Source organism: Papaver somniferum, unplaced genomic scaffold, assembly GCF_003573695.1.
Source record: "Papaver somniferum cultivar HN1 unplaced genomic scaffold, ASM357369v1 unplaced-scaffold_10, whole genome shotgun sequence".
Classification (NCBI taxonomy): Eukaryota; Viridiplantae; Streptophyta; class Magnoliopsida; order Ranunculales; family Papaveraceae; genus Papaver; species Papaver somniferum.
The window spans coordinates 1,697,255-1,706,206 of NW_020618825.1; the positions used below are offsets into that span (position 1 = coordinate 1,697,255).

General features: G+C 34.9%; 1 non-coding gene and 1 pseudogene across 1 annotated transcript; one reads left to right on the forward strand and one right to left on the reverse strand.

The window, feature by feature from the left end:
* Nucleotides 1-7,090: 7,090 nt before the first annotated feature.
* The window catches only part of LOC113326711, a 5,972-nt pseudogene continuing 4,110 nt past the window's right edge, over nucleotides 7,091-8,952 (forward strand).
* TRNAS-GCU lies at nucleotides 7,129-7,210 on the reverse strand. The gene has a single exon. It is a non-coding gene; the product is annotated as a tRNA-Ser (tRNA).

The window sequence follows — 8,952 nt, forward strand, 5'->3', positions numbered from 1 at the left end:
TTTGTATCTCAATCACTCTAATTCACCCTAGCATTGGTAACAACTTGAATCGTGAGCCCCACCTAATCACTTAGAGAAACATAGTTTAAAAACAAAACAAAATAAAAACAGAAGTGAAAAGGACTCAACGAGATATGGTGAAACTATCATGTTATTTCTAACACCTGAGCTCTGTGCTTTTATGAATAGACTCTTTAGATGTTGCCAGCTCGTCAGATTGGTTCCTCAACTCCTAGTGGCATATACAAGGGAACCAGTGGTCGATAACCTAACTCTAGGTTAACACAACTGACATATACAAGGGTACCAGTGGTCGACTTTATTGAATTTATTCCTTTTGGTCAAATGGTCTAGTCTCAATTTTTTTATTTTTTTTTCAACTTTTTTTTTCTTTTTCTTTTTCAACTTTTTTTTCCATGGTATCTCAATCACTCTAATTCACCCTATCATTGGTAACAACTTGAATCGTGAGCCCCACCAAATCACTTAGAAACATATTTTAAAAGAAAAATAAAAACAGAAGTGAAAAGGACTCAACGAGATATGGCGAAACTACCATGTTATTTCTAACACCTGAGCTCTGTGCTTTTATTAATAGACTCTTTAGATGTTTCCATCTAATCATATTGGTTCCTCAACTCCTACAACCAAAATGCTTCCATCCACTTAGATTGGTTAGTGCAATCCTTAATAGGCATAAATTTCTAGGCTCTGAAGTTTATTTATTGCAACTAAAAAGTTTCTCCCATACCCCCAAACTTAAATCTAACATTTTCCTCAATGTTATAAAGATAAAATTAAAAGCATGAACAAGGAGAAACTGTTACCATTTGAAGCAAAAGAGATAAGGAAAGATCTTACCGTGTTGCATGAGATTGGGTTACCTCCCAAGAAGTGCTAAGTTTAACGTCTTCAGCCAGACATAAGAAAGGATTAATCACCTTGTATCATAAAGTAATAGCCGAAATATTTGTGGGTCATCAAAACCAAATAGAGCTATCACAAGTAAAAGGAATCTGCAACATGCCAAAAAAATCGACAAATAAAGCGTACCCTTGTCTAGTTTCCTGTTTAAAACAACTACATCTAACCGTGGTTCAGGTTCAGGCTCTATGAAAGGGTCTAGATAAAATATTTTCATGCGCTGGAATTTCTCAAAGCTAAGGTCTGGTTCAGGTATTAGAGTCTGGAAAAACTCAAGTAAAAACTTAGAAGCACATAATAATAACCTGAATAATTGTGGATCCTTAAAGTCAATCAGTTTTGACTCATACAACTGACTACAATGAGAGTGGTGGTATTCCTTAAACAAATTTGTCGACCCTAATCTCCTAAAGTAATTAGGTTTAGTCTCAAAACTTAATAACTGACACATCTGAAACTTACACATTCCCACAATCGGTTGAAAAATATTTGGTGGGAAAACAAAGTCAATCTGGATATCATAGCCTGGGTAAACCACATCAACCAGAGGATGGGTTTCTAACAACTGAACTTCCTTATGGACATCACTAGGTTCACGAAAACGTGTATGAAGATAATCTTGTAAAATGGCTGAGGCACATATGTCAAGTCCCAAGTGAGGGACCTTTCTAATAGTTAAAGCACATGGAGAATGATAATCACCCCCAAACTTAGAGTTTTCAGTGTCTCTAGAAAGACTAGTCACAACTTCCCTAATTTCAAGGTCATTAGATTCCTGAAAATGGTAAATTGATTCTTCTAAGTATGGTTCATCCTCACTCATCTCTACGAGTTCAATTTCTTTGTCTAAGACTAATGTTTCTAAATCGCTAGAATCTAAAACAATGTTCTCAGAAAAACTCGTTCCTCTAAACCATTATTAGCTTCGTAATCAAAAGGAAATACTACATCGTCGAAAATGGGGGTATCTCTAGTCAAATCTTCGTCCTTTTGAATAGGTGAATAATTATTAAAATTATTTGGATTTGAACTAGAAACATTATCATTATTAAGCTCAATTGGAGTAACAAATTCCTGATCACTATGCCAACTTATTTCAAATTCTTCATCAACACTATCCTCATCATAATCATCATTATAATAACATGAAAAGGGTTGAACCTCATCTAAACAAGTAGTGTTACCAATTTTATCCTCGTCATCTTGATTATGTGAATAACTATCTTCATTTTCAAAGGTACTATTGGAAACACTATATTGGAAATTAAGAGCAGTTATGTTCTGGGCCTTTAACAAAATATTTTGAGTCGACTCACATGACTTCTTGATTGAATCTAGGAGACAAAGTTCACTCGTTACATTGCTTTCGTCCATAACTAAGTTATTCATTTCTGCTAACTTACGTGTCGACTCAGCTAACTTACGTGTTGACTCTAGTATAGAGGAATTTTGCTCGTATGACCGGTTGGCGTGTGGATAGTAATTGGGCTCACCATGATATGGACCATAACCTTCAAAAGGCTGATGTTCCCAACCATTATTCACACTATGGTCAAGGTAGTAACGTCCATTTTGAAACTCAGTCTGATATTCATTGTATTGGCTATTGTAATACCAGTTCGACATTCTATTGCAGGGGTGTGAGTTGTCACACAAAATAAAACCCACGGACAGGGGATTCGTGGGTGGATAAAGTCTTACCTCCCTTACCAGACAGGCGATGAACCGTTGAAGTCGACTCAGGCCACCGACTCCGATGTCAGTGTACGAACCCGAGGGGCCGAGACAGTATCGTAACTGTCGTCCTTCCTTGCAAACAATTGATATTTAATTTTTACCCTTCCTTAGGGTTTAAAAATAATGTCCAAGAATGTCCAAAAAGTCCAAAAATAAAAATGTCCAAAAAGGAAAAGAAAAATTACAAAAATAACACCCTATTTACAGTTTCTAAAAATAAAACAAAATAACTATATACAAAATCTTCTTCTTCACTCCTTTCGGATTCCTCTTTTCTTTCCTTCTTTGACGATGCTTTCCTTTTATAACACTTTTTCTTCTCTTGTAGCTTCGCTCCAAATCTGAAAAGAATCGAAAAATACCAAAACACGTAAAAAAGAACAAAAAATAATAAAAATAAAAAGAAACCTAAAACAAATCTAAATACAAGTCCGCGTCGGTGGCGTCAAAAATTAATGTGGTTTTTTATGTTGTTGTAGATAGTGGTAAAAGGTTGTCGTTCACTCAGACTTGTGAAGATTTGTTTTAGACTTAAATTAAAATAAAAACTCAAGATGACGTTGTTATCAAGATTATAAAAAGCACCGAGACTCAGGATTCCACCATTGACCAATTAAGTGATTTAATCTAATCAATATTCATGCAATTCTTTGCGTTTAAAGTGATTCTAATATATTGCCTCTAGTAGATTTTTGAAGTAACAATTGTATACATCAAGCATGAAACATCAAAAGTATTAAACTAAGCATGCTCCATCAAAAAGGATCACAATCTTTCAATAAAAATCAATTTTCCAATATTAGTTCCATGCAAATAATCATAAAAGAAATTGCAAGAATTAATTAAAATAGAAATATACCACGTTTCATGGAACAATGGCTTCCTCCGTCGCCTCGGCTAAGGGGTTTAGCTCCTCATATTATTCACATACTCAAAATAAGTTTTCATAGCTCAAAAGGGTGAAAAACAAGAGAAAACTAGTTAAGCAGACAGTTTGCAACGGTGTATAAGCGTTACAAACAGCTGTTACAGAAACGATATATGAAAACCTGTTGTAGAAGAAACGACTGTCTCTCGGAGTAGTATGTTCTTCGTATTCTTCCCCTACACCAGCAGAACTGAATGTTTGTAATTTCAATTTTGAGCTTTCTGTGGTTATCTAAACTACCCCAAACTGTTCGTAACCCTCATACCAAGTCAAACTGACAAGAAAATCCATCAAAACGCTGATCAAATCTGCCAAGAAAATCATCGCTGCTAACTGACTTCTTTTCCGCCAAAACTCTGTTTTCCCGAGAAGAAAGCCTCCATTTTTGCCGTCCTGAATCTCTACCTATGACGTGTTTAGACACGTATTAATCCTCCCTTTAACTGAACGTATTGAAATCTCCCTTCCTAACCCATAAAAACTCGGTTCTTAAATAATTCAGAATCATCTCGCCTGAAGAAAGTTTCCCGCCATTATCATATTCAAAAGGTGAAGGAGGTATGTCCCCTATTCTATGATGGGGTGCCAATAGCCGTGAGGTGTCAATAGCAATTAGGGTATCCCTTATCAGTGGAGTACCCCTTAGTGATTGAGATGCCCCTTATCCAAACTGAGAGCCCGAATAGTAAGTTTCCCCCATGTGCCTTTATCAACTTTTCGAGCCGATTTCTCCACACATGTTTATTTCTCCAAAAAACACCTACAAAGAAATAAAATACCAAAATAAGCACCAAATCGAGTACTAACATTACAGAGAATTGAGACTAATATAGACACATAAATGCGTCTATCATATATATATATATATATATATATATATATATATATATATATATATATATATATATATGTATATACGTACAAATACGCGAATATTTTGCATAATGTTAAAGAATGTTGCATCAAGTAGAAGTTCAATGATTATCTGAGTAGAGTTTTGAAATCATACATGAATATCACATGCGAGTAATTGCTTATGTGTACTGATTAGGATTCATGTGGGATATTGATTCTTGTATCCTGGAACCTAAGTAGAACTAAGCAGCTTAATTTGTTAGTGTTTATTATCCTTCATCATTCATGAATAGATTGAAATTTGAATAGATTTTGTGGGTATATGTTTTCTAAACCTTTGTGAGACTATAAATCATCCACTACGGTCACCTAGGGTTTTAAAGTTCGAACATGCTAAGTGTAACATTGATTCCTATGAAAGTAATCTAGAATTTGGTTTAATTATGTTGGATAATTTGCTCGAAGACTACCAAAATCTAAGTGTGGGGAAATTTGATAGGTATCTAATTTACTCTATTTTTATTATGTCAATTACATGCTTATATCTGCTACATTTTTTCATATTACCTTGTACTACTTTTGTTTGTCCCAGTTAGGTAGGATCATTCTAAATGATCTAAAGACTGTCGAAATGGACTTATAAGTGAAGTTGAACTAAATATACAAAGTAGAGTTTGGTTCAACTCTTTTTTATACAGAATAAAGACACAAAAACAACATAAAAACAACATGGTCATTCCGAGTTCATATGAGGAAGATGCAAAGGAAAGGGTACCAAGTACACCACCAATTTTTTTTTTTCCGGAATCTTGTATGGACAAATTTGTCACAATTAGTAACATATATCAAGAGTAAAGATATGGTATCTAATATGTAGACAAGTTTTACTTGGACGATCACAATATAAATATCCAAGTAATAACATGGTATGTACTCGAGTTACCATAATTTATTCCTAGTGCGAGAATAGCTTTAGTAAAATATAAATCAAGATATAGGTTTAAGCGACTAAAATTGATAACAAGCATGGCTTATAAAAACTTGTGAGTTTGACCGAGCAATGCTCTAACATAATTACCTAGTACAGATAGTTTGGAAAAATGGTCAATACAATGATAAATGTGCAACCTAAATTAAAATTTTCTACCTCAGATAAGCATCACTCTTGCATTTCTATGAATAAATGAATGAAGCAACTTGAAAATCTCTTTCTTTTCTCTCTTCCTACTCTAGGTGATTTCTGTTATCTCCTTCAACCAAATTCAAACGAAGTATAGCAAGACCATATTTGCTCATAGGAACAAATCTGAGCTCCTCTTTTTACTAGCTTTATAGATTTAAGTTTAGTTTCTTTAGTTTGTCTTTTATTTTCTTCATTTCAAGTTTTTGCTAATTTAGGATAAGTTTTAGTGTTTTCTTGTCGGATTCTAGCTTTTCCATGTCGTTTAATTGTTTACTGTTTATCTCCTTGTATCTTCATGGCGTTTTTTTTTGTAAGGTTTGAGTTGATTTTACAAGTGAGTTTGTGTTGATTGGAATTATATGCAAGAGGAATAACTAGAGTTTAAAATTGATATCAATCACAAGATTTTGGGGAAATTACTCCTTTACAGGAGCATATCTTAGAAAGTTTATTAAAATGGTTGGAGGGTACTCCTAACATTTCTTTTATGCTTCATCGGTCTTCTTCGAATAATTAATCTAAATGCTTGAACGTTTTCCGATTTTTCTCTTATCGGTTTGTTTGTTTGGCATCTATTATTGTATTTTGATTTTGATTTAAGGAGTTTCCTCCTTGTAGTCTTCCTTTACTTTGAGTTAACGAGATTTGAGGTTTTCTAGTAACAAAAGTAAAAATTATGAAAGAAGAATTGAAAATTTCAAGATATTTTGTAAACGGAAAATATCGATTGTGAATCATGCCCCCTACTTAGGGAAAACATCTGATTTCATACTCGTTCTTAGATCAAGTATGAACCATCCAAAGAATTCATATGTAGTCTCAATTTAAGTAAGGAATATCAACTTTGGTAAAGAATACATGAGAAAGAATATAATTTCATACCCGTTTTCAAATTAAGTATTGTTCACGCGTGATTTGGTAATGAGTATGATTTCATATCCATCTCAAACTTAGTATTTTAGGTTTTTTTTTTTTTTTTTTTTTTTTTTTTTTTTTGCTTATCATCATCAGGTATTCTTGTGTATTGTTGATTGTGAGATAGGTAACTTGGTCTTCTTATCGTCTTAGGACGCCCTACATTTTGCTCTCTTAGGTGGAGTTAAAACCGTATGCCCAAATTTAGCTAGAATTTTTATCCCATAAACATGACATGGAAATATGTAACCAAAATCATGAATGTTGTAAGTCGTAAGGGAACAATAAACTTTTACATATGATAAAAGAATAGGAGAAAGTTTATCTACAACTCTTACGGAACAACATAAATATTTGGAAGAGAAAAAAAAAAGAACATAATAATTAACAATTCGGATGTTAAAGTAAACTGTTGTCGTAGTTACAAAATCCTATGACTATTTCTATTTGTTGCCGTAGTTATAAAATCCTATGACTATTTCTATTGCGGCTGCTAGCCAATCTATTTTCTTAAGAAAATGTCAACCAAAAGACACGGGTTTCGATAATTTTGATTACAACAAATCCAAAAGAGGAAGAACAAAATCGTCGCCTGAGTGATTCCAACTCTCGCGAGGAAACCCCATGTACTTAGCAGGCACACGCCTTAACCACTCGGCCAAAGCGACAATTTGGTGATAAGCTCATCAGCCGCCTTTCCGATCAACAAAACAGGGTTCAGGGACTCGGAACAAAATTCTTATCCAAAGAGAATAAATAAATGATTTAACGTCAGCTGAGAGTAACAGCAACACACCAGAAACTCTCCACTGAATTAAAAGGATAGTGGAACCAGAACGCACCCTCAATAATTCAATCAATCTCTAATGGAACAACGGGAAGCTCGTCTCATCGTCGAGGAGGAGGAGAAAGAAGAAACAGCACCACCAAATGAACAACCACTTGCTCATCATCAGAAAACAAAACGTGTTGCATCTCTTGATATCTTCAGAGGTCTTACTGTTGCGGTAATTCCGATAAACCCAAATCCCTAATTGTCTAATTTCTGTATTTCTGAACTTCATCTTTTAGAAATTTTGGTATGTTGTTGTTTTATTTTGTATTAAAATTAAAATAGGAGTAGAAAATTTGGAATTAGACTTAGTTACTTATCATCTAGACACAAATCATGCTTCAAATTTTTTCTAGAGACAAATTGAACTGGTGTTTAGTTTAGGAGGCACAACAGCACTGTAAAGTGGGTGCAAATGGTGTTTGTGTGTGTGTGTGTGGTGGGGAAGAGGCTTAGTGAGCCAGTTGCTAGGGGAAATTGCCCATGATCGATGCAAGCTTCTCCAGTGGACCAAGTTGTGAACCTCACTCAGATGTGAAACCGTTTGTTTCTACAAGAAATTTTCATGTTATTTTGGAGTCAGGTGATACTATCTGACTCAACTCAAGGGTCAGTAGTAATACTGTATGTAACTCAGATTGACATCCATCTAGTGATGGGACTTAGTGAGACCGCAGAAACAAGCAGTCATCTGCAATTTTTATTTGGTTCTGCGACTTTGTTTTCTGGAAAAATTGATAGTGTCATCCTGCCGTAGTTTGTGAAACGTACGGCTGTTGCTATAGACTTGATGTGGGACTGCTTGCATTAAGTTTTGACATGAACGCAACTGTTTCTAGCATTTGTTGCACATACTGAAATGTGTGAGAACAAGAAGCAGGATCCGTTTGATTTGTTACTGATTTGAATTTCCTGCAGTTTAAGTAAGAGACTAGAAAATCTGAGGGGAAAAAACTCAATTTGAAATTAGATCATCTAGACACGAATCATGCTTTAAATTTTTTCTAGAGACAAATTGAACTGGTGTTCAGTTTAGGAGGCACGATAGCACTGTAAAGTGGGTGCAACTGGTGTGTGTGTGTATGGTGGGGAAGACGCTTGGTGAGCCAGTTGCTAGGGGCAATTGCCCCTTTATGGATGCAAGCTTCTCGCAGGGACGAGGTGTGAACCTCACTCAAATTTGAAACCGTTTTGTTTTAAAAAAAAATCTCGTGTTATTTTGGAGTTGGTGATAATATCTGACTCAACTCAAGGGTCAGTAGTCATATGTAACTCTGATTGATATCCATCTAGTTAGATAAAATTGGAGTCATGGGAGTGACGGGACTTGGTGAGACGAGACCACAGAAACAAGCAGTGCATCTGCTATTTTTGTTAGGTCCTGCGATTTCTTTTTCTGGAAAAAATTGATAGTGTCGGCCTGTCGTAGTGTGTAAAATGTACGGCTGTTGATAGACTTGATGTGGGACCTTGTATTAAGTTTTGAGATGAACACTACTGTTTGTAGCATTGGTTGCAGCAGATACTGAATTGTGTGAGAACAAGAAACTGGATCCATTTGATTCGTTACTGAGTTGA